Genomic DNA, 27965 nt, shown 5'->3' with positions numbered 1-27965 from the left:
AAAATTAAAGATGATACCAACAGATGGAGAGTTATACCATGTTCTTGGACTGGAAGAATCAATATTGTGAAAATGACTATACTACCCAAAGCAATCTACAGATTCAATGCAATCCCTATCAAATTACCAATGGCATTTTTTACGGAGCTAGAACAAATCATCTTAAAATTTGTATGGAGACACAAAAGACCCCAAATAGCCAAAGCAGTCTTGAGGGAAAAAAACGGAGCTGGAGGAATCAGACTCCTTGACTTCAGACTATACTACAAAGCTACAGTAATCAAGACAATATGGTACTGCCACAAAAACAGAAACATGGATCAATGGAACAAGATAGAAAGCCCAGAGATAAACCCACACACCTATGGTCAACTACTTTCTGACAAAGGAGGCAAAGATATACAGTGGAGAAAAGGCAGTCTCTTCAATAAGTGGTGCTAGGAAAACTGGAAAGCTACATGTAAAAGAATGAAATGAGAACACTCCCTAACACCATACTCAAAAATAAACTCAAAATGGATTAGAGACCTAAATGTAAAACCAGACACTATAAAACTCTTAGAGGAAAACATAGGAAGAACACTCTTTGACATAAATCACAGCAAGATCTTTTTTGATCCACCTCCTAGAGTAATGGAAATAAAAACAAAAATAAACAAATGGGACCTAATGAAACTTCAAATCTTTTGTACAGCAAAGGAAACCATAAACAAGACGAAAAGACAACCCTCAGAATAGGGAGGCCCACATACCACAAAAAACAAACAAACAAACAAAAAACAAAAAACTACAATGGGGTATCACCTCACACCAGTTAGAATGGGCATCATCAGAAAATCTAAAAAATGACAAATGCTGGAGAGGGTGTGGAGAAAAGGGAACCCTCTTGCACTGTTGGTGGGAATGTAAATTGATACAGCCACTATGGAGAACAGTATGGAGGTTCCTTAAAAAACTAAAAATAGAATTACCATATGACCCAGCAATCCCACTACTGGGCATATACCCAGAGTAAACCATAATTGAAAAAGACACATGCACCCCAATGTTCATTGCAGCACTATTTACGGTAGCCAGTCATGGAAGCAACCTAAATGCCCATCGACAGACGAATGGATAAAGAAGTTGTGGTACATATATACAATAGATTATTACTCAGCCATAAAAAGGAATGAAATGGAGTCATTTGTTGAGACATGGATGGATCTAGAGACTGTCATACAGAGTGAAGTAAGTCAGAAAGAGAAAAACAAATATCGTATATTAATGCATGTATGTGGAACCTAGAAAAGTGGTATGGATGAGCCGGTTTGCAGGGCAGAAGTTGAGACACAGATGTAGAGAACAAACGTATGGACACCAAGGGGGGAAAGCAGTTGGGGTTTGGTGTGGTGGTGTGAGGAATTGGGAAACTGGGATTGACATGTATACACTTAATGTGTATAAAATTGATGACTAATAAGAACCTGCAGTATAAGAAAACAAACAAACAAACAAAACAACTAATACTAAACTTTCTTTGTCTGATGCTTCTGCAAATATGTTCTTATAAAGGGTTTCATCTTCAAGGAATTCATGGAAAAGACTCTGAGAAGTACAAGTTTCCGGTAACTGCCTATACTGCTGACCTGAATGAATAAGCATTTTCAGATCTCTAATGGAAAACTGATGAACTCATAAAAGTGCTAACAAAAGATCAGGATAAAAAAAAATTAATTACATTGGACTGAGTGAACTGATGAGGATGATTATAATTTATGTGACTTTCTGTTTGAAAAAAAAAAAATCCCACAATGACTCAGAGGCAAAAAATATACGAATCAATTTTCACTGCAAGGTAAAGGAGCTGTTACAGTGGAGGATTACTGGACTGAATGTCAGTATTATGACATAGTATGAGTGTGTTTTGTGTTTGGTAATTGCAATCATTGTTGCTTTTGTTGTGGTCATCCATTTACAATGCTTGGTGTCAGTCTATTTATCTCTTGTAAAAATAAAATACAGTGTGTGTGTGTGTGAAAAAAGAAAGATGTCACCCAGAATTGGCCTAAAAATTAAATAAATAAATAAATAATAAACTGGAAAAAAGAAGATTAAATGGTGTAAAGTATTTGAAGACTTTACATCATGCCTGATAATGATTATCTACGGCAGCACAATGAAACATGGCAGGTCCTTGATGTTCACCAAATATTGCTGATATTCATCAAATATTACTGATATTCAAGAGACAGTAGACCTTGACCTTATTCCACCATGGTGTTTTAAACAGTGTGATTTTGAATTTCTTCGGACAGAGAATAGACTCGTCATCTTTCAATCTCCACCACTCCGCATTGGTTCATCTTGCTATTTTACATGTTTAAGCCTAGCTCCCAAAGGCTTTTGAGTTTGGGAGATCTGTTTTAGAATGAAATTCCATACTTCATCTCCTCCCTCTCAGGTAACTAATTCAATATTTTAGCAGCTTTGGTTATCAATTTTAAAAATTTCTTCTAGCTCTGTGTTTATCCTTTTCAAGCATGGAAAAACTAAGAAGTGGTTTCTACTCTCTTTAGGAGAATAAACCAAAATCCAAGAGCAAAAAGACTTTTGGCATTTTTTGGAAAATTTAGCGATAAATAAGGAGACAAAGAATGACTACTGCATTTTTCTTTCAAGTATTTTTACAAGATCAGTTTGAGTATGGTAGTAGCTTGGGGGAATTAAAGCTATTTCAATGATGTTTTTAGATGTACTCTTTAGACATATTCTTTAATCTTTGCCATATTGTCAATTAGTATTTAAATACCCTCTGGCACAAATACATCATTTCTATGTTGATTTATTTGGGAACTGATCTCTCTAAATTCTTGGTCACTGAAATCATGCTAATAAAGCACTGTATTTAAGTGTTCTATTCTTGTATTTATGTGGTTTTTTGTTAGTTATTTTTATTTAGGAAACATTTTCTAGAGCAATGAACCATAGAATAATCAAGTAACCTGCTTGATAAAATGCTTCCAGATGGTGTTAGATACATGAAAAAGGATGTGTTTTTTTCAGCCTACACAGAATGTTCCTAAATAGTCAATTCTAGTTTTTATAAGTCAGTGTTTCCAAAGTTGCTACCTGTTTCAAACATAAGGGGGACAGGCTTATGGGGTATGAAGTGGCTAAGTATTGGGATCAGCTGGGACTAACTAGGTACTGTGAATGTAACAGATTAAGGAGAAATATGTGAGAAGAATCCTGCTGTAATAATAGGTTAACCAGTTCATAAATCGAGCTGTGGGGGAATCAGGTGTAAACAGTTCTGAAAGGCTCATGCCATAAAGGGTCTCTGTTTACCTTACAGGGGTGTCCACAGTCTTGAGCCACCTCTCAGATATGTGGAACAATCTCTCTTCTGCAGCTCTACTGGCCACAACATGCAAAAATCACTTTTCATGAAAACAAAATAAAACTCACAGAAAAAGTTTGCAATAATTGGCCCTGGAACCCAAGCAAATCAACTCAGAATTCTTTTGTAGGATTGCTGATTAACTCTTGGGAAAAACTTTGCTTCTGCTGATATTGCTACATTAGAGGTTTTGAAGTTGGGGTACTGTTACCATTTTCAATAATATTCATATAAAGCCAAGCAGAGACAATCAGAGATTAACAATAAATGCAGTCAGAATGAGAAAGTCTTGATGGGCTGAGTCTGTTGAAACCAAGCCCTGTTCCCTGTATCCCTTTGATTCTCTGTGCAAATCTAGTATTCTTCTCAGGCATATGGGCCAATAAGCCCCCATGTTAAATTTAAACTTGTTTGAATTGGGTCTCTGGCACTTGAAATTGAACATTTTTCCCATCATGAGATGAGATAACTTTAAGAAATGTGTTAGGAGGAGTGGGAAATGGTAAAACTCTCCTTCAATAGATTGCAAAGCAGGAGTTTTCAGTCTCTTCTCTGTTGAGATACAAATGATGAATTACGTCCTTTGGTGAGACATATTCCTATGTGTAGGTTCCAGGATAATAGTAGCTGTCATTCCATCCCTTTATCTACCATTCTTAAAAGCATATTAAAGTTCTGGTGTTCTGGTTATCTGATACATAACAAACCACCCCAAAACCAAGTATCATAACACAACGAACACTTTATTAGTGTGCACCTGGATAACTTCTCTGTTCCATAATGTCTGGGACCTCAGCTATAAGGACTCGGATGTTCGGGAGTGACTTGAATGGCTGGAGCATGGAATCTTTTGGTGGCTTCTGCCCTCATGTCTTAGCAGGTATGGCAGAAAGAATAAACTCAGCTGGAACTGTTAGCCAGAATTCAAGACTTCTCCATCATGGTGGTTTCGGGGTAGTCAGACCTCTTACATGACAGTTCAGGGATCTCAGAGAAAGTGTTCCAGTAAGTAAGAAGAAAGTTGCTTGCCCTTTTAAGACCTAGCTTCCGAAGTCACATAAAGATATTTCTGCCATATACCATTGGTGGATGTAGTCACAAGCCCATCCAGATGCAAGGACAGTGAACTTATCAATAGGAGAACTGTCAGAGATTTGCAGCCATGTTTTAAAACTGCCACAGCTAGTGACTAGAAAGGGTACTATTATAGATATGACTTTGAAGCAATTGTATATATATATATATATTTACAAGAGAGCATTAATAGCAAGATAAACATATCTTATGATTTTGTGAAACTCATTACAATACTTGGATTGCAGAACTCCTGGACTAAGAGTGGAATTCAGGGTTCTGTCTATATGGATAGGGAGGATAAGAATGAAAGAAAAAGCCAGAAATAGAAAGAACTTAAAGAGATTGGAATAAGAGGTTGGCAAATACTAACACCAAAGATGGCAGGCATTCTAATTTTTCCAGAGTTATCTCTAGTAATTGTGTTCTTCTTTCCATATCCCTGATTCATTTGGTCTCCCTTAGAATGTAGGGAGACGACCTCTGTGGGCAGAAAGCACTGCCTTGTGTCCCAACCAGCTACAGATGGTCTGAGATTCTCTGGGCAAGGTCAGACAAGTTGCCTTGAAAAATAAATGAGAGAAATGGTAGAATAGTTTTATTTTTTAACATCTTTACTGGAGTATAATTGCTTTACAATGTTGTGTTAGTTTCTGCTATATAACAAAGTGAATCAGCTATACGTATACATATATCCCCATATCGCCTCCCTCTTGTGTCTCCCTCCCACCCTCCGTATCCCACCCCCCTAAGTGGTCACAAAGCACTAAGCTGATCTCCCTGTGCTATACAGCTGCTTCCCACTAGCTATATATTTTACATTTGGTAGTGTATATATGTCAGTGCTACTCTCTCACTTCGTCCCAGCTTACCCTTCCCCCTCCACGTCCTCAAGTCCATTCTCTATGTTTGTGTCCTTATTCCTGTCCTGCCCCTAGTTTCATCTGAAACATTTTTTTTTAGATTCCATATATATGTGTTAGCATACGATATTTGTTTTTCTCTTTCTGACTTACTTCCCTATGTATGACAGACTCTGGGTCCATCCACCTCACTACGATAGCTCAATTTCATTTCTTTTTATGGCTGAGTAATATTCCATTGTATATACGTGCCACATCTTCTTTATCCATTCATCTGTTGATGGACACTTAGGTTGCTTCCATGTCCTGGCTATTGTAAATAGTGCTGCAATGAACCCGTAGTGGCTGTATCAACTTACATTTGCACCAACAGTGCAAGAGGGTTCCCTTTTCTCCATACCCTCTCCAGCATTTATTGTTTGTAGATTTTTTGATGATGGCCATTCTGACTGATGTGAGGTGATACCTCATTGTACTTTTGATTTGCATTTCTCTAATGATTAGTGAAGTTGAGCATCCTTTCATGTTTTTATTGGCAATCTGTATATCTTCTTTGGAGAAATGTCTATTTAGTTCTTCTGCCCATTTTTGGATTGGGTTGTTTGTTTTTTGATATTGAGCTGCATGAGCTGCTTGTATATTTTGGAGATTAATCTTTGGTCAGTTGCTTCGTTTGCAAATACATTCTCCCATTCTAAAGGTTGTCTTTTTGTCTTGTTTATGGTTTCCTTTGCTGTGCAACAGCTTTGAAGTTTCATTAGTTGTGTATCCTTGCCTCCTTTGTCATAGATTAGCTGACCAGAGGTGCTTGGGTTTATCTCTGGGCTTTCTATCCTTTTCCACTGATCTATATTTCTGTTTCTATGGCAGTACCATACTGTCTTGATTACTGTAGTTTTGTAGTATAGTCTGAAGTCTGGCAGCCTGATTCCTCCAGCTCCGTTTTTCTTTCTCAAGATTGCTTTGGCTATTCGTGGTTTTTTGTGTTTCCATACAAATTGTGAAATTTTTTGTTCTAGTTCTGTGAAAAATGCCAGTGGTAGTTTGATAACGATTGCATTGAATCTGTAGATTGCTTTGGGTAGAAGAGTCATTTTCACAATGTTGATTCTTCCAATCCAAGAACATGGTATATCTCTCCATCTGTTGGTATCATCTTTAATTTCTTTCATCAGTGCCTTATAGTTTTCTGAGTACAGGTATTTTACCTCCTTAGGTAGGTTTATTCCTAGGTATTTTATTGTTTTTTTTGCAGTGGTAAATGGGAGTTTTCCTTAATTTCTCTTTGAGATTTTTCATTATTAGTGTATAGGAATGCAAGAGATTTCTGTTCATTACTTTTGTATCCTGCAACTTTACCAAATTCATTGATCAGCTCTAATAGTTTTCTGCTAAGATCTTTAGAATTCTCTATGCATAGTATCATGTCATCTGCAAACAGTTATAGTTTTACTTCCTCTTTTATTATTTGGATTCCTTTTATTTCTTTTTCTTCTCTGATTGCTACGGCTAATTCTTCCAAAACTATGTTGAATAATAGTGGTGAGAGTGGGCAACCTTGTCTTGTTCCTGATCTTAGTGGAAATGGTTTCAGTTTTTCACCATTGAGAACGATATTGGCTGTGGGTTCGTCGTATATGGCCCTTATTATGTTGAGGTAAGTTCCCTTTATGCTTGCTTTCTGGAGAGTTTTTATCATAAATGGTGTTGAATTTTGTCAAAAGCTTTTTCTGCATCTATTGTAATGATCATGTGGTTTTTATCCTTCAATTTGTTAACATGGTGTATCACACTGATTGATTTGTATATATTGAAGAATCCTTGCATTCCTGGGATAAACCCTACTTGATCATGGTGTATGATCCTTTTAATGTCCTGCTGGATTCTGTTTGCTAGTATTTTGTGGAGAATTTTTGCATCTATATTCGTCAGTGATATTGGCCTGTAGTTTTTGTGACATCTTTATCTGGTTTTGGTATCAGGGTGATGGTGGCCTCACAGAATGAGTTTGGGAGTGTTCCTGCCTCTGCTATATTTTGGAAGAGTTTCAGAAGGATAGGTGTTAACTCTTCCAAATGTTTGATAGAATTCACCTGTGAATCCATCTGGTCCTGGGTTTTTGTTTGTTGGAAGATTTCTAATCACAGTTTCAATTTCAGTGCTTCTGTTGATTTGAATCTTTCCCTTTTTTCTTGATGAGTCTGGCTAATGCTTTATCAATTTTGTTTATCTTCTCAAAGAACCAGCTTTTAGTTTTATTGATCTTTGCTATCATTTCCTTTTCATTTATTTCTGATCTGATTTTTTGATATCTTTCCTTCTGCTAACTTTGGGGGGTTTTTGGTTCTTCTATCTCTAAATGTTCTAGGTGTAAGGTTAGGTTGTTTATTTGAGATGTTTCTTGTTTCTTGGGTAGGATTGTATTGCTATAAACTTCCCTCTTAAACTGCTTTTGCTGCATCCCATAGGTTTTGCATCGTCGTGTCTTCATTGTCATTTGTTTCTAGGTATTTTTTGATTTCCTCTTTGATTTCTTCAGGGATCTCTTTGTTATTTAGTAACATATTGTTTAGCTTCCAAGTGTTTGTATTTTTTATAGTTTTTTTTTTCCTGTAATTGGTTTCTAGTCTCATAGCATTGTGGTTGGAAAAGATACTTGATATGTTTTCAGTTTTCTTAAATTTACCGAGGCTTGACTGTGACCCAAGACATGATCTATCCTGTAGAATGTTCCATGAGCACTTGACAAGAAAGTGTATTCTGTTGTTTTTGGATGGGATATCCTATAAATATCAATTAAGTCCATCTTGTTTAATATGTCATTTAAAGCTTATATTTCCTTATTTATTTTCATTTAGGTTGATCTGTCCATTGGTGAAAGTGGGATGTTAAAGTCCCCTAATATTATTGTGGTACTGTCGATTTCCCCTTCTATGGCTGTTAGCATTTGCCTTATGTATTGAGGTGCTCCTATGTTGGGTGCATAAATATTTACAATTGTTATATCTTCTTCTTGGATTGATCCCTTGATCATTATGTAGTGTCCTTCTTTGTCTCTTGTAATAGTCTTTATTTTAAAGTCTATTTTGTCTGATATGAGAATTGCTACTCCAGCTTTCTTTTGATTTCCATTTGCATGGAATATCTTTTTCCATCCCCTCACTTTCAGTCTGTATGTGTCCCTAGGTCTGAAGTGGGTCTCTTCTAGACAGCATATATACGGGTCTTGTTTCTATATCCATTCAGCCAGTCTATGTCTTTTGGTTTGAGCATTTAATCCATTTACATTTTAGGTAATTATTGATATGTATGTTCCTATTACCATATTCTTAATTGTTTTGGGTTTGTTATTGTAAGTCTTTTCCTTCTCTTGTGTGTCCTGCCTAGAGAGAAATTCCTTTAGCATTTGTTGTAAAGTTGGTTTGGTGGTGCTGAATTCTCTTAGCTTTTGCTTGTCTGTAAAGGTTTTAATTTCTCCTTCGAATCTGAATGAGATCCTTGCTGGGTAGAGTAATCTTGGTTGTAGGTTTTTCCCTTTCAGCACTTTAAATATGTCCTGCCACTCCCTTCTGGCTTGCAGAGTTTCTGCTGAAAGGTCAACTGTTAACCTAATGGAGATTTCCTTGTATGTTATTTGTTGCTTTTCCCTTGCTTCTTTTAATAGTTTTTTTTAAATTAATTTTTGATAGTTTGATTAATATGTGTCTTGGCCTGTTTCTCCTTGGATTTATCCTGTATGGGACTCTCTGTGCTTCCTAGACTTGATTGACTATTTCCTTTCCCATATTAGGGAAGTTTTCAACTCTAATCTCTTCAAATATTTTCTCAGTCCCTTTCTTTTTCTCTTCTTCTTCTGGAGCCCCTATAATTCAAATGTTGGTATGTTTAATGATGTCCCAGAGGTCTCCGAGAGTGTCCTCAATTCTTTTCTTTTTTTTTTCTTTATTCTGCTCTGCGGTAGTTATTTCCACTGTTTTATCTTCCAGGCCACTTATCCGTTCTTCTGCCTCAATTATTCTGCTATTGATTCCTTCTAGAGAATTTTAAATTTCATGTATTGTGTTGTTCATCATTGTTTGTGTGCTCTTTAGTTCTTCTAGGTCCTTGTTACATGTTTCTTGTATTTTCTGCATTCTATTTCCAAGTTTTTTTATCATCTTTACTGTCATTACTGTGTATTCTTTTTCAGGCAGACTGCCTATTTCCTCTTGATTTGTTTGGTCTGGTGGGTTTTTGCCTTGCTCCTTCATCTGCTGTGTGTTTCTCTGTCTTCTCATTTTGCTTAACTTACTGTGTTTGGGGTCTCCTTTTCACAGGCTGCAGGTTCATCATGTGTGTTGTTTTTGGTGTCTGCCCCCAGTGCCTACAGTTGGTTCAGTGGGTTGTGTAGGCTTCCTGGTGGAGGGGACTGGTGCCTGTGTTCTGGTGGATGAGGCTGGATCATGTCTTTCTGGCGAGCAGGTCCCCGTCCAATGGTGTGTTTTGGGGTGTCTGTGAAGTTAGTGTTATTTTAGGCAGACTCTCTGCTAATGGATGGGTTTGTGTTCCTGTCTTGCTAGTTGTTTGTCATGGGGTGTCCAGCACTGGAGTTTGCTGTTCGTTGAGTGGAGCTGGGTCTTAACATTGAGACCAAGAACTCTGGGAGTGCTCTTGCTGATTGACATTATGTTGGTCTGGGAGGTTTCTGGTGGTCTAATGGCCTAATCTTGGCTTTCCCACCTCAGAAGCTCAGGCCTGACACCCAGCCAGAGCACCAAGACCCTGTCAGCCACATGACCAGGTACGTGGGGAGTTTCTTGCCTTTTTGGGGGTCTGAGGTCTTCTGCCAGCATTCAGTAGGTGTTCTGTAGGAGTTGTTTCACATGTAGATGTATTTTTGATATATTTGTGGGGAGGAAGGTGATCTCCACATCTTACTCCTCCGCCATCTTGAAGGTCTATGCCTCTCATGCTCTTTAAACCTCTTATAGGTAGTTTGCTATTCTTTGACCTCAGTAAAGTTTAAGAGAAATGTCCCATATTGCCGGTTATGATCAGTAAGTGGAGTACTCAATAGAAATTCCATTTGTATACTGTTTACTTGCCTCTCTCAGTATCCAGGAGTTTTCTCTAATTCTAGTTATGTGGAATTTAACAAAAGTTCTTGAGATCATAAATGGTTATAGAATGAATTAAGTTCATTTGTTTAAATACTTCCACAGTATTAGAACATAATGAATATGAATGTAACTCTTGGAACAAAAAGAATTAAGTTGGCATCCCACCTCTACTACTCACTAGATCAATGAGCCAATTATGTAGCCTGTCTAAGCTTTAATTCTTGTGTCTGTTCATTGGAGAGTGTACTAGTGCCTACTTCTTAGTGTTGTTAGTATTATGTGAAATCATGTACTAAGAAGTGCTTGGGAATAGTAAGTCCATTTCCTACTCCTTCTCCTCTTTCTTCCTCTTCATTCATCTTGCCAGTATGGCAAGTACCTCAGTTATTTATTTTGACCCATACAATAGGTTCTTTATGTTTCTCATCATTTAATTTCTGATTATTTCTTTCTTGGGAGAAGTTGATCTGGTCTACACGTGGTATTCAGGAAGGAGTAATAGGGTGAAAGAATTTTATACAAGAAGTAGATAATTTCTAATGCTCTATTATGGTCAGTTTCTCTGTTAAAATGCATAATTCAGCCATTCCTTTCAGGAGGGTGATAATGTCATGTTGCTTTGATTTTAATGAGATCTTTCCTAAAGGTAGAACTCTTTGAGGGCTCCTTTATGAAACACCAACCCCAGCTGTGTTATATTCTGCAGGTGCTATGTAAATGTCAAATATTAATGTTTTACTATCTAGTAAAAGAGATGAAATAAGATTTTTGTTGCTGCTTGTTTCATAGGCTGCAAATAAGACTGGATCATTGTCCTTTTGATTATTCAGCTGCAAAGTTTCTTTGCTTTATAAAAGCACAGTGAAAATAACTGCCAGGGATGCTGTCATGTTAATAATAAGAGTTAGTATAGTTAACATTTAGAGAGTACTTATTAGGCACCAGGAGCTGTACTAAGCCCTCTTCGTGTATTGTCTCTTCTAATACTCACAAAAACCTATGAAATGAGTCACAGTCTTAGCTTTACATTGCAGATATAGAAACTGACATTTTAAAGCATAAAGGACTCAAACTTGGTAGTACAAAGCCAGTGGGTGGCTGAGTGGAGAACTGAATCCAAGTTGGTTTGAAAACAAAGTCTCTGCTCTTAGTCATCTGTCCAATGTCTAACTCAAGAAGGATCAAAAAGCCATTTTCTAATTAACCTTATTTCAGGAAAGACAATTAGAATTCCATAAAATAAATTATAAGATATTATGAACATGGAAATATAGGGCATGTCTGATAGGGTGCGTTAAAAAGTATTGATGAACTTCCTGGGACCTCAATTACCTCCTCAGTATATAAGTAGTTCTCGAACCTAGATACTTTAGAATCATTTAGGAACTTTTTAAGAAGAAACTTCTCTCACCATAGATTAGTTTTGCCTTTCTTTGAACTTTGTAAAATGGAGAAATATAGAATGTATTCTTTTGTGCCAGCTTTTTAAGTTCAGCACTATTTCTGTGAAATTATCCTTGTCGTTGCATACCAGTTGTTCATCCTTTATTATTGGTGTAAAACATTCCATAGTATAAACATGTCATAAATTATTCATCCATTATCTGTTGCTAGACATTTGTGTTGTTTCTAGTTGGGGTCTACTGTATGTAATAGTGCTGTGACAATTCTGATCTGTGTCTTAGAGTAGACATGTGTACTCATTTTTTTGGGATAGATATGTAGAATGGCTGAGTCATAGGGATTTTGCATGTTTCATTTTAGTAGATATTGCCAATCAATTTTCCAAACAGTTGTTCCAAACAGCAGTATGAGAGTTCCAGTTGTTTCCCACCCTCTCTGACCTATCGTATTGTTTAAAAAATTTTTAGCCTTTCTGGAAGATGTATCATGATATTTCATTGTGACTTTAACTTGCACTCTTCTTCTGGCTATTGATATTGAGCACTTTTTTCAAGTTCTTATTGGGTATTTCGGTAAGCTCTTTTTTGCTTTGCTTTTATTTTTTTTATTAACCATTATTTTAATTGCACTGTAGTTAATTTAAATGTGTGTATAGCAAAGTGATTCATATGTATGTGTGTGTGTGTGTGTATATATATATATATATATATATATACACTTATTTTTCAGATTCTTTTCCATTATTAGGTATCCTCTTTCATGAAATGCCTGTTTAAGATTTTCCTCATTTAAAAATTAGATTGTTTGCCTTGTCCTTATTTAGCTGTAGTAGTTCTTTATATATTTTGGATACAAGTCCTATGTTGGATATATGTATTGAAAAACTCTTTTCCTTCTCTGTGAACTGCCATTTCATTTTCTTTGTTGTCTTCTGATGAAAACAATTTCTCAATTTAATGAAGTCTAATGTATCATTGTTGCTCTTTATGATTAGTGATGTTTTGTGTCCTGTTTAAGAATTCTTTGCCTACCTATCCCATGGCCATTAAATATTCCATGTTTTCTTCTCCCCCCAGCCAAAAAAAAAAAGTATTGATAAAGACATTGACTGTTGATGGGAGATGGGATGTGGCAAGGTAGATGTGTCAACCTATGTAGAGGGGACAATTCCAACAACTGAGTGGGGGCAGGATAATTAGGCTAACAGCAAACTGTTCTTTATGGCTTGAGTAGGTGCCTTGAATGCAGATGTCTGCAGAGGTTTAACAGGCAATGAAAATGAACAAGGCTGGTGTTTGCAAGAGTCATAGGGAATTATGGAGTCTGCGGAGAACTGGAGAGGGTGTGACTATCGAAAGGGAACAGCTGCTTCTTGATGGTACTTGTGAATATTGTCACACAACAATGAAGACCCAGCATTGCTAGAGATTCTGAATTTTTCAAGAAAGACAGAAATCCAGATTTTCGTGTGCTGTATTCTGATTTTTAAACGTTGACAACTCATATGTCATTTTCAATAGTACTAACTGAGTCAAAATATTTTAGAAACAACCCAGTCTAGAGATTGTCTGTTTGCTTTTCTGAACTTGAGTATGAGAAACTGAAAAGTGAGTTGGGTCTAGACTGTAGAAGTCACCCAAAGCCAAGCTAAGTACTATTTTTAAATTGCTAGGCAAAGAGAAGCAACAATTGAAGGCTTTTCAGCAGGAGAGTAGTATGGAGGGTGCTGTGCTGGAGAAGGATTAATTTGGTTTGTGGATGAGAGAAAGAAGAGGCAAGATGGCCAAGTTGGCAGCAATTACATTCATGAGAGTAGCTGAATGGAATGGAAACATAAATAAGTGTGATTCGTACTAACAACAGCTACCTATCACTATTATCAAATATTCAATTCTACTTTTCAGAATACATTAGCAAAGAAAAAAAACTAAGAACAGGGATGTCCCACTTTGTGGGATCCTTCCTAAACTTAATCAAACAAGAGCTTATCAAAGAACATGGATGTCCTTGATCTCCAAGGTTCCATGATGCATCCCTGCCTCCTCATGTTCCCTTGGCTTAATGTACCTTCACAGTTAGACCCTGCTCTCAAACCATATCTTGTTACCCCAGCCAGACTGTGAAAAACCACTAAGGGAGAGGTCCGTTCTCTCTACTTAGAACTCTCTATAAAAAACAGATATAAGAAAGAAGAAAAATGTCACCCACAACAAAGTATCCCACACACAGGGAATGGGTTGAGATTTTAAGGTCAGGCCCAGAAAATTTAAGCATCTTTTTAAAAATGGAACATGCCAGATTCATTTATACAATTATATATTACTTTGAATGTCTGTATTGTGCCAGGCACTGTGAGAAATTAAAATATAAATAAGACAAAAACCCTGCCTCACAATGAGAGGTTAATTATTTGATTGTTTATTGGTGATGTTATGATATGGTAATAAAGTAGTACAATCCAAAATAATAAGTGATACATTTTAAAATGGAAACTGGATAAAGGTCTGGACCTGTGCCTTTCAATGGAGAGAAAGATTAAATCTATTTACGAGAATTAGGAAAAACTTTAAGTAAGAAGGGATATTGAAAATAAGCTTTGAAAAAACATAGATTTAGATATTATGAGAAGGTGAGGGTGACATGATTGAAACGTGATATTACTTCGGGAATATTAACCCCATACTAACTCTAACAGGGTTTCCCAAAGTGTGGTGTAAGTGTCATTGGTGGAATGCACGATAATATCAGGTGGTTCACGTATAAAGATTTCCTTAATGGATCCATATCTATTTTAATTGTTAAACTTACAGAGTTACAAGGGTATTTATATGTAAAAATAAGAATTGAAAAAGAGGGACTTCCCTGGTGGTCCAGTGGTATAGAACCCACCTTCCAATGCAGGGGACATGGGTTCGATCCCTAGTTGGGGGACTAATATCCCACATGCTGCGGGGCAACTAAGCCCATTCGCTACAACTGCTGAGTCCACGCAACTCAACTAGAGAGAAGCCCGCACGCTGCACCGAAGAGCACGTGTGCCACAACTAAGACCCGATGCAGCCAAAAATAAAAATTAATTAATTAATTAATTTAATTTAATATTTAAAAAAAAGAATTGAGAAAGAATGGGATCCCAACAATTGGAATGACTAGATCAAAGAGGTTTTGGAAGTGTGGAGGACACTGAAATTCAACCTCCCTACCCCAGAATCACTCCCATTTGCGTCCCCTTACCTGAGGAAATAGTTTCTTTCTCGTGGGGGAAAATTGCCTCTCTCCAGAAAAATATAAGATTGTCCCTCATGTTCCACCCTTTATTGTTGCTTGACCTGGGATAAGAATCCCAATTGCTACAGTTTATCAGGTATCAAGCTAGATGCTGGGGTGAGCAAAACCCGACTTGCCTTCCTGGAACTGCTAGTCTATTGGACAAGACATGCATTAAACAAAGAAATGCAAAAGAAATGTAAAATTGCCACAGAGTAAGGCATACAAAGGAAAGGTACGCCGTGATTTCAGATACAGGAAAATTTGTCTTAGTCACAAAGACAGGAAAAGCTTTCTTGAGAAAGTGACCTTTAGCTGAGTCTGAAACCTGAGGATTGAACAGAAGTGTAGGAAGAGCCTTACATGTAGAGAAAACAGCCTATGATAACCCAGATGAAGAAGAGCCAGGATAATGAAAAACTAAAAGATGTCCACTGTGGCTGGTGTCCACAACCAGGAGACTGTGTTAGGAAGGCCAAAGAGGTCGATTGGTAGAGTATGCCCACACAGGTTTTTTTTTGTTGTTTTTTTTTTTTGTGGTATGCGGGCCTCCCTCTGCTGTGGCCTCTCCCGTTGCGGAGCACAGGCTCCGGACGCGCAGGCTCAGCGGCCACGGCTCACGGGCCCAGCCGCTCCGCGGCATGCGGGATCCTCCCAGACCGGGGCGCGAACCCGGTTCCCCTGCATCGGCAGGCGGACGCGCAACCACTGCGCCACCAGGGAATCCCCCACACAGGTTTTAAAGACTCTGTTAAAGAGTTTTTTAGTGCTCATTTTAAAAATTAACTTTTGGTTAAATTTAATTTTAAAAATTGAGTAGCAATGTTTTGTTTACTCTTTGTTGTATGATTTACTTCTACTTATGGCTTTCTGTTTATAATAGTGAAAAAGTTGTTTTAAATAAATTAGTGATATTAAAATAATGGATCAATTTAAGTAAAAATATGGATTCACAAAATTTCTGCAGGTGGTATATGAATGACTGATATTTGGGAAACATGAAACTGACTTAACTGTCTTGTCAATGATGACACATCACAGCTGTAGTGTCCAACTGTAATAACGAAAGTCTTGGAGAATATATCTCACCAGGCCAGTGCTAATATTGAAGACAGTTTATTCTGGCCAAATTCTGTTACGGTCTTTTCCAAATAGTGTTATCCCCTGTTGACTGAAAAAAAAGTACACAATGTGAGAGTTGTGAGTTAAGTTTTATTTGGGGCAAAATGAGGACCATAACCTGGGAGACAGCATCTAGGATAGCTCTGAGGAACTGCTCTGAAAAGGTGTGTGTGACAGGGAGGTCAGTATATATGTGATTTTGGTAAAGGGGGTTACATGCAATCAAGCACACATTTTTGGCAAGGCTTGCTGCTGGTCACAAGAAGGTTGCTGCTAGTCAAGAGGAGCAGATGTCCCCGTTTATGATTTTAGTGCTTTTCTAGATATGAGAAGATGCAAGATACTGGGCTCATAAAGTCTTCTGAAAATATCTACCTATCTGAAGGCCTCTTCTGCCAGTTTCCCCCAGAGCACAGAGAGCCTCATTCCTGATCTCCACCCTGAACTCCTTTCGGGCTGTGTTGAAGGTCAGCGACTGCAGTGGCTAGTGACCTAATCCTTGTAGAAGCAAATGGCAAGTGACAATTTTTAGCTGGCACCCGCACTTGGCAAAATGAATGTATAGTAAACCTTCGCTTTCCAAGTACGTTGCTTAATCTTATTTTGTTTCAGATGCAGTGGCCAAACTTCACCACGGGGGGTCGTCAATATCTCAGTTCTTCCAAAGTATGAACTTTGGCCATTGCTACACATGGAACAAGCTATGAAATCAGGGGCCAGAACAACAGTGATCCAGACATCATATTGATGGTAATTACGTTCCATACTAAGAAATTCTGATGCTTACACTGGCAGCTCAAAACTTCCTCTGAAGACATTGTTTTTGCCATGAGGAGGAATCTGATGAAAACTATTGCTTTTTAGTGTATGGAATATTAGAGTTTGAGAAAAGCAAGGTTGGTCTACTCTCATCTCATCCAATTTACAAAGGAAACACCTGAGATTCGGGGAAATGACATAGGGAAAGGACTTACCCAAAGTCATATAACTAGCTCATGTCCTGAATCAACCCTCCATTTCACACCATGTCAGGCAAAAGAATCTAGGAAGGAGGATTGGGATGTGTGTTATGGTAAGACTTGTACGGAACATTCATCACCAGCCTGTCCTTGCTCACTGGATTCTGCACTCCATAGTACGTACACAACCACTGTACATATTCCATGCTTGATACTTTGAAGCCCTGAGACAAGTTCCCGGCTCCAAAAGAAGTGAATGAAAAGAAGAGCAGACAGAAGTTAAAGGCTAACTTCTCTTCTGTTTCTGAATCACGTGCACAATTGACCATCTCCACCATTCACCTGCTGCCATTCAAGCCAAATTTCATCTTGAAAAAGGATGGCCTGTACAAAGACATTTGGTTCTACTCATTAATTATGGAGAGCCCCTTTAAGAAATCATATTCAGCTTTGGGGAAAAACTTCATTTGCTTCCCGAGATGCAAATGATGTGGTCATTTTGGCTAAAAAGCAAAATATGTTTCCTGTTTAAAAAGTGGAACAGAAGAGAGGGCCCTTTGAGATTTTTTTTCTTCTAAAGAATTTAGATCACTTATTGCTTGAATTATAATGCAGACCCAACAAGGCTTCTGTGGTAGGAAGGGACCAGCAATTGGTTTTTCCCAGGAGCAATTTTTTGTACTAGAGCAGAGAGAGAGAGAGAGAGAGAGAGAGAGAGAGAGAGAGAGAGAGAGAGAGAGCACTAGCTTTATCACAGTGTCAATTATTTAATTCTTCTATTTTAGGCTCCTATTTTTTAAACAGGAAATTTCTGGGGCATAGTTGCATACCAGTATAGTATGTAACCAGGAAAAGGCAAACTAGTAATGTGTGATAATAAGAAAGACATTTTTTTGTAACATCTTAAAATAAGATTAATGAAGTGAATGATTAATCATATTAAAAAAGGGATTCTTTGTCTAACTGAAGAAATCACTACACTTTCCCTTAATTCATCAGTCCTCCTAATACATTGAAAAGAGACTCTAATATTCTCTGTCTACCAGCCAACTATGCATACAATAAGACTGAATAATCAGGAGATTTCTATGCTTTTCCATTTGGATGAAAGCATCCTGTATTTTCTCCAGGCTTCACTTCACGTCACCACGTCTGAGAGCCTGTCTGTAAAAACCCTTTGATTGTTGGGCAGACTTAACCTAGGAGGAGACATGCTCCCCTACCTTCCCAACCTTTTTTTTCCTGACTCACCTTGCAGGAGTCAATACAGTCAGCCCTCCTCATAGGTGAGGTTTGAATTTGCATCTACAGTCAGTTGAACCCAACCCGCAGAAGCGGAATCTGCAGAAGCAGATGGCTTCCTGTACTGCACACATTTTATGTAAGGGACTTGAGCATCAGCAAAGTTTGGTATCCTGGCAGGGGTCCTGGAACCCATCCCCTCAGAAACCATGATTGTACACATTTGTGGTATAATTTGCCTGTGTTCTGACAGCTGCTCAAAGGGAGAAGGCAGTAAGATTCGATGGGCAGCTGACATTTTTGGAAGATCATTTTCCTCAGCTGTTTTGAATCCAGAATAAGACTAGTGCCATTTTCTAGGTTTATGGTGATGAACATGGGCTTTGGCACCAGGCTCACCTGGATCAGTGGATCCAAATCCTAATTTTTCCACTTACTAGCTGTGTAATCATGGGTAACATACTTAATATCTCTGAGCCTCTGTGTTTTTCATTCATAAAAATAAAAATAATTGCTCCCCTTTGCAGGATTTTTCTGAAATTTAAATGAAATGAAACAATGAATAAATAGCTGGTAAAAGTTTGGAACATAAAGCTGTGTAACAACTAATAGTCACTGTTTCAATTAAAAAAATGTTTCCTAAATTCCTGATAACAATAATTTAGTTCTGTACTCTCAACAGCACCTAACAAAGTGCTTCTGCACGAAATTGTGGCTCAGTAAGCATTTGTTGCATTCAATTCAATTCCCAAGTCTGAATGAGCAATAAAAGTGACACATGCTGTGTCTGCCAGGAAATACACTGGCAGGGCTCAGATTGTTCACATGTGTTAGTTGGAAATGGCCTAAAAGATGAGAGAGAATCCAGGCCTTTAAAACAGCACTTTGGAAGCTATCCAGCAATCAGTTTCACTTATCTTGCAGAAAAGCACAGGACAGGAGACTGTGTTTGTAAGCTTTTCGGTAGCCTTCATTGAAACCAGTGTCCAGAGAGGCTGGTCAAGACTCTGTTCTGTAGAACAACTGGATCTTGTAAGTCTAATTTATTTCTTATCAGGATTAAAGAAGGCAGAATCAAGAGAGAGACTCTCAATGACATAATAATCAATACAAAGTGTTACTATAAATAAATGAAAATAATGATTCTTACATACTAAAAAATAAACAGAACATATATATCTAAACAAGTGTAATTAAGACAGATCTGACACAGAGTAGGTACTTGAATCCTTTCAAGGGTTGGTAGGATATAAATTGTGTTCTCAAAATGGCTTATTTGAAGAAGGTTTAACAAGGTGTAGGGAAACCACAAGTTGATAGCAAAATGTCCCTGGGACGGTGACATCGCAGTGCTGTCATTGTGATGTCATTGTCAGAGATGATGGGAACCTGGAACGAGTCATGTGGAGAAGGCTACTTTGACCTGAATTGTGACTTTCAGGTGAGGGATACAGTCAACTCCCCAGCAACCATTCAAGAAAATGGTTCATTCAGGGGGGGAAATACTCTAATCTTACTTCCCTTCCTCCAGTCTCTGCCAGTTTCCATTTGGAGCCAGAGGGCAAAGACACCCGTTGATGTAATTCATACAAGGGCACAGAGTAGGGAGGAGAAAATAGGGTATAGGTTTGGAGGGGCAAATGAGATGAATCATCTTTGAAATCTAATGCCCAATGTGATGGTAGTTGAAAGTAGGGCCTTTGGGAGGTGATTGGGTAATGAGGGTAGATCCCACATGAATGAGATGAATGCTCTTATAAAAGAGGTCCCAGAGAATTCTCCTGCTCCTTCTACCATGCGAGGCTGCAGTGAGAAGACCACTGTCTGTGGATCAGGATGTGGGCTCTCACAAGATACTGAATCTGCTGGCACCTTGATCTTGGACTTCCAGCCTCTAGAACTGTGAGAAATAAATGTTTGTTGTTTACAAGGCACCCATTCTGTGGTATTTTATGATAGCAGAGTTAACAGACAGACAGGGGAGTTAGCAGCTCCCATTTAAAGCGAAAATGCACTTATTAGGCGTTCTGGTGTATTGTTTTCTTTGCCTTCTAGTACAGAGATTCAGAATAATGACAAGTTGCTTTTCCTTCTACTACCCTAACTCCTCCCTGTCACCCATACTGCCCTCTACACTGTCAAATATGCATTTCTAATCATTATTACCCATGTTTTATTGACCAAGTTGGAATCGTACCCTGGTGTAAGTTGACATCATGTCCATATTTGTGGGTGTAGGGTAGATACTACCTGCCCATTCTTCTTTTGCTATACATGGGTGTGAGTTTGGGTAAGGGAAATGATCATTAAATTAAAAAAAATACTTTCGGAAATGAATAGAATATGATTTAGCTATGTGGTCAGTCTTTATAAATGCACTGCAAAGTAATACTATGTTACAGGTTTTTAAGAGTTTGCAAAATTCTTTCCGCGTTATTTTTGCTCCATTTCTCAAACATGAGGACCCAAACTCAAAGAGGTTAAGTGGCCATCTCAAGGTCACAGAACTATTATGTAGAAGAGTGGGGACTTGAAACTATATCTAATATATGCAAATCCAGAATTGTGTTTACTACACTATATCAGTGTGCGTGGTGTGAACTGAGGATCATTGAGCATCTTCTTGCAGTCTTCAAAATCTCTTACCTTCATGTTCCCACTTACACACGTCTTTGACACAAGGTCTTGAAGATGCCTATTAAATTGGTAATGCTGTCCGAGAGGAGAGACCTTATATGGATTATTATAGGTTTATCAGATTTCTAGTAACCTTTAATAGGAGGAAATGGAACTCAGAAATGTTAAGTTTGTATGGAAGCAGATAAGAAAGGTATTGGGCAGGAGATCCTAAGCAGCCATGGGACAACATTATACCCAGGCACTTTGGGGAGCTTTTATCATTTAAAAACAAAGGTGAGATACTCATCCCAGTTGGGGACTGAAAGTCCCACATCCCAGGAAACCTCTCAAACCTGGGTAAACAGGGCAGGTTGGTCATCCTACAGTTAAGTCCTACATTATTCACTATTTGGAGAGCATTGCTTTCATGAAGGAATCATGGCCACTTCTGCTTACATTTCCTTGGCCAAAGGATATCACATGGACACTCTTGGGTTCAATAAGGTGGAGATAACATAACCATTCTACTGGGAGCAGCAAAATTGGACCATTTGGCCAAGGGTAGTACAATCCACTATGACTGGTAATTAGTACCTCTCATGATCCAACCTAGAGGGAGTGTGGGAGAAACATGGGAAAATCTTCAGAACTCTAACTTCTACTTGTCATGGAGGCCCAGGTTATTAGTCACTTGCCTCCTTTAAGTTTTTACCAGCATTTAGATTCGGGTTTTATAACTGGAAGGGACCTCAGAGAAATTCTGGTTCAGCCTTCTGTCTTTGGACTGGTAAGGGTGTGACTATCATTGTCTTAAAGGTATGCTGTCTGATGCCCAGGCAGGTGGATCCCTAAGGTATTAGGATAAGCAGTGGTAGAGGAAAGACTATAGCCTAATCCTTCTGTTTTACAACCTCCCTCCCTCTTCTATCTTTACTGCGCTATGGATTGGAATTTGCCTCACTGTCCTTTTGTTACATCTCCAATAGTTATTTAATAGTCTTCACCTTTAAAGTGAGGCCAGCAACACCAAATCTCATAAATATAAATACCCCAAATTATAGTATTCCAAGCAAAGCTTTGTTTTCTTGGCTTTTTTGATTATCCTAGTAATTTTACATATGAAAACATGATTACATTATTGGGTTCATCTCCTAGTTAGTATATAAAACATTTCCCAAAAATAAATGATATAAAACTATTGCCTTCATTCCGTAATTGGTCTTGGACATAAAATTGATTATTGGACATTACATGATAGTTTTGTTTAGGTGTCTCCACTTCTTTATTCAAAAAATCTCCAAATTATATTGTCTTAAACTAGATCCAGAGGAGTAATGAGAAACTCAGAGGCAGTCAAGGCATATGATAGAGGAAGCTGTTGTGAATTCCTGAATTTAAGAGGTGAAGGCCAGAGAAGAAAGGCCTCTCTTCCATTCTCTTGGGTAAATCTTCAAGCCGAAGTAAAATGACATACTTACATATTTGGCCTTTAGTGTCATCCAAATACAATGAAAGATATTTTCAAACAATAGCTAAGGGCCATGTCATTCTTAAATTAAACTATTTCATTTTGATCAGTTTGGAAGCCAGAGTGAGCCAGCAGGAATAAGTGACAAGCCATGTACTTACACAACAAGCTATGTAACACCCTTCGAAATCTTCTGCATATTTACGTATGACTAATTCCCATACCCTTCTACTTGCTCTAATTCCAATTCATTCTTTATACTAATATTCTTAAAAACACTTCCTTGGCAAAGAGCCTAAATGACTCAATTTCGTCATACAGTAAAAATATCTATTCTATGTGAGTTTTGAAACCCTCACAGCATAATCCCACACTGCTTATTTATCCTTTGTCTTGGTTTAGGCGGGTAAGCGTGTGTGTGTGTGTGTGTGTGTGCATGCGTGCTTGTTTCCACGCTTCTTATGTTTCCATGGATGGGGATGTACTGCAGCACTGATGTTCCTGATGCCTCTCTAGGTCACTGTCCGGCCCATCTTTGTCACCCTTCCACACTAAAAAAAAATTGACTCATCATATTTAGTGAGATTATGGAGGGTCTGGCATATATTGGACCCCTTGTAACAGAAGCTGGATCATCACAATGAAGTATAATAGTATACTCTCTCTTTTTTTTCTTATCTTCCACTCCTCAAGTATACCGCCCTATTCTCCTCCATTTCCTGCCCTCTTACCATAGGTCTAATGGGTTAGGGAATTACCTTTTCAAAGAAGCTCTGCTCTATAAATTCAAATTGATGTGGGAAGTAAGAGACTCAAGCATGTTCTAAAATCCAGCCACTTCCAGACATCCTGTACAAAGTAGGTTCTATGAATAACACTTTGGTTAATTCTGGAGAAAGGAGACACTGAAAATCCAAAGCCACAACTTATGCTTACAAATAGGAGGAATATCTTAGGCCAAATAGATCCTTTGTCTGTTTTGGAAATAGCAATAAGATACTGCAAGCTAAAAAAGAGAAACCAGAGCCAGGCTGGAGTTCTGTGCAGTTCTTGGGACCAGATGTAGGATCATGAATTGATTGTGCTTCTTGGAGGCCTGCACACATAAAATTCTGAAAAATTGCCATCCCACAGGTGCATCGGTCAATGGTAAACAGCCAGGTTGTCCTCTGTTTTTTTAAAAACATGGTACTTGGTCAGTGATGCCTTCCTGATTCTTTACGTGGGCTTGCAATGAATTTGTCATTTCATTATTTTTCATTGTGGTTTCTTCTATATGTTTTTGGATGTGGAATATATTTTTTGGTAGGCTCCAGTCTTTTTCATCCATGGTTGTTCAGCAGTTAGTTGTGATTTTGGTCTGCTCATGAGAGAAGGTGAGCTCAAGGTCCTTCTACTCTGCCATCTTGTCCTCTCATTTTTCTCCTTTGTCTCTTTCCCTGTCTCCACAGTGAATCTTTTCTGTGCTTTATTGGGTTTCTGAAGGGTTTTTCTTCCCCATAAACCTCCAATTTCTTCTATCTAACTAATCCATGTTTTAAAGTGAGTTCTTATTTCCCTTCCCACAGTAGACTGACACCTTCATGACTGTAGCACTGTTTTGATCACCTTTGAATTTTCAGTAACTAGCACAGTTCCTATAACATGGTAGATGCTCGACAAATATCTGCCCAATAACTATTTGCATAAATTAGTGAATTAATGAAAGAAATTGGAATTGCAAGATTAGCTCTTTCTTAGTAACTGATGAGCTCAATGAAATATTTAAGGTGAGGAAAAAGGAAACAAAATACCACTTGAGTTTTTGATTGTCTGAATGACTTTCAATCATTCTCCTATTTTGTCTACTTTTTAATTTCCTTACATGTAAAATAAAATCAGTGGGGTTTCAAGTAGTTCTCAAATGAGTTCTAGATGTTCTATTATGCTTCTCTAGATGTAACAGCGGGAGATGATAGGAACAGGAGGATAGAGTGGATTAAAATCTGGACTCAATCCTTCTAAGCAGAACAAAATTAAAATTTGAAAATGAATGAATCAGACAGTTTTTAAGTCTCTTCTAGCTTTATAATCATGTAACTGCATCATGTTACTGTTTTATTCCTATTTTATGACTGTCATAAAAAGATATTTTTAATCATTTTTAGAATAGTAGTTTCCCCCAGTCATCAGAAATAGGCAAAGCACTATGTAATTCTGAATGAGATTACACTAACTAGCTGGGTGGTTTTGCCTTACTCATTAACTATATATCTCAAATTATAGTTATATACATACAAGAAATGCAAGTATTAGCCATTAATTGTTTCTCTTTAAGGCATCAATAGACATTTTTCAACTGAATTCTTTTTCTTACTGCATTGACCAACTTTGATTAAATTCCTGAAATTTTAATCTCTTGGAAATAAGTAATATGGCCTCCAGTTTCCAAGGAACTTTGAGAAATACAGTACCTTTTTTGAGGAGAAACATGAAAAATCACTTGTCTCTGTAGCTCAAGCAAGCTTGTCATTGCCACTGTCAGGGATTTTAACATTTGTGTGTGTGTGTGTGTGTGTGTGTGTGTGTGTGTGTGTGTGTGTGTGTGTGTATGTGAAGAACTATAGTTCATTCACTTAAATACTTGAGATCATCTAAGACAAATTTCATTATGTTCAGATATACAATATAATGAGTTGGAATGTGACATAACAGTTTTTTCTCTGACTCTTCTACTTATTTTTTTAATCTAATTTTCTTCATGTGTAATATTAGGAATAACTAAAATAAGCATATTAAGTGCCTGGAAGGCAGTGAGAACTCAACAAAAGGTAGTATGAAATAGGAAATGGAGCAGTAGTAGGTATGGCAGCAGTAGCAACAGTGATCTTAGTAGTTAAAAGATCCCTAAGTGAAGCAGCAAAGGATGCCCTCATCAGCTCTTTTCCTCACCTCAGAAAAGGGCTGTGTGGGGTGTGGCAGAGATTGCCAGCTGATCACCAAAACTGCACATTATACTCTTTTTCCTGGCACTCAACTAAAATACATTTCCTGTTCTTCTCTGTAGTTAGCGTGGCTGTACAAATAAGTTCTAGCTAATAAAATATGAGCAGAAATGAAGTATGCCACTTCTAGTCTTGGATCACAAAATCTTCTGATACATCCTCCATGCTCTTTTTAACTTCTGGGCTTGACGAAATGAAGATGACTCTCAAAACTTTTAAAAACCAAGCAACTTCAACTTGCTTGCCTGCCCAGTCCTGTTGAAGAGGTTTGAACTATCCTACATGTTGAGGTCTCCTTGTTAAAGCAGCTAGCCCTCACTTAGTAGTACTACTAAATTTGAGTATGTATCTTAAATGTGTACCATATCAAAAATCTGTGGCATTGCCTTAATGGCAGTAGGCAACTGAGAAATGAGATACGTACTGGAGACTATAAAGGTGAAGACACACTTTATGCAGAGTGTATCATCAGTTAAGTATTGCTGTGTAACAAACCACTCCAAAGCTCAGCAGCTTTGACAACAATCATTTTTTCTCACTCACACACCTGTGGGTTAGCTGTGGTGGTGTTGTAAAACCTTGACCTGTCTTGAGTTGCTAGAACACGAGATGGATATCAAGGTTGGGAAAGGAGTTACTTATTAGTGGGAGTCAAGGATAGAAAAATGAGATAACAGAGCCTCTGAATAAATAGATATTTGACATTTAGATCTTATATATATAACATCCCTTAGAAATTTAACAGTTTCTACAACTAACCAGGCATTTCTCCCTGATTATAAATCACCAGGTGGAGGTCAAAGATGTATAATTCTCAGGACTAAAAATTTGACACAAAATTAAGTTGATTTAGAAAATTATTTTTCATCCCAAAGTTTGTTTCTTTTTCCTCTGCCATAAATTTGGACAGTGAGAGTCAGCTGATCTCGGAGGAGAAGGAAAAGCACTAACATTAACTGACTATGTTTTAGGAGTTGTAATTAGATTAGGGCCTTTACATGTGCTTTGCCGATTAATCTTCAAAGCAACACTAAAAAAGTATTATTTATTTCCCCCATTCTAGAATGTGGAAAGTGAGCACTTAATTCATTTGAAAGTGGCAGGGCTAGTACTTGAATTCTAAACCTAGAATTCCATATTTCATGCTTATCTCATTATATTGTGCAGCTAATATGCTGAAATAGCTTTAATAACAATTAGGTTGGGGTGATACATATGCTCCTTCCTTTTCAGAGTGATGAAAGAGCCAAAAGATTGCCTGCAATGCCCATGTCTGTACATCTAACCATGTTTCCATTGGTTTAGGAAACTTCTAAGGACATTTTCAGGGGCCATGGTTAAGTTAACTTTTGGTCCAGTTAGTTTTAACTAAGTTCCATGTCCACTTATTGCATGCTTAATCCCACCTAAGCATGAGTCCTTAACCACTGGAGAGAGTGGTTTAGAAAGTGTAGAAATTGATTACTGAATTATCTTTCATTAGTGGGTCAGGACCATTAGTCTTTGTAGGACATTAAGACAGGTTAGAGATTTTACCACTGGTTTGATTTTCTTATTTAAATGGTTTCTTTTCAAAAGATATTTGCAAGGACATGATTTTCATTCTAGATATGAGAAAAATAGAGACACAGGGAAGCAAAATGGCTCATTCAAATCCCCTGTCCTGTGACAGCTTTATGACTAGAGCCCAGGTATTTTACCTTGATCCAGAAATAATTTCACACCAACATACCACCTCCTAAAAATCAAAAAAGTTGCAAAATAGTAGTATTTAGGATTATCTTGTCCATAGAACACAATAGTTTGTATGTCAGAGAGGAAAAGCATTCTCAACTAGAACAGCCACTCAGCTGATTTAATATAATATATATTGAGTGTTTGTGCCAGGCATTGACTGAGGGCTTACATCATTACTGCATCTAATCTTCAGGAACCCTGGATTTAGGTATTAATTTATCCCTCTTTTGCAGCCAAGGAAACTGAGAAGTTAGATATCTTTTTCCAGATAGCTCAGCTGAACCTAGGGATTCATGTTCTATCCACGGGTAGGAAATACTTGGACCTTGCTGGATGGAACTTTCTGGAAACTGCTTTATTTTAGAAATTCATCACCAAATTTGCCCTGAAGGTATTAGGAAATTCTGAAACAAGGAAGCAATGATTCCAAGCCACAGGAATTTCTCTTTCCATTCAATTAAATTCAACAATTTAGTATCCCAAACTGAGGGTACATTGTTGGAAAACTCTTAAAAATAAATAAAATGGTGGGCAAACATATTCAAACAATCGGAAAGATGATCTGTAGGGGCTTAATTTCATAACTATTGAATCAGTTTCCTCTTTTGTATTTTTTGTTGAAAGCTCAATTCTATATAACACTCTGCACCCATTCCATGAAAACAGCTGCAGTGCATGTTCAATTTATTTCCCAAGTTATGGACATGGCTTGATGCTATAATTGTGTCCTTCCACAGATAGGACA

Source organism: Physeter macrocephalus, chromosome 15 (assembly GCF_002837175.3).
Source record: "Physeter macrocephalus isolate SW-GA chromosome 15, ASM283717v5, whole genome shotgun sequence".
Lineage (NCBI taxonomy): Eukaryota > Metazoa > Chordata > Mammalia > Artiodactyla > Physeteridae > Physeter > Physeter macrocephalus.
This window is presented reverse-complemented; position numbering follows the sequence as displayed.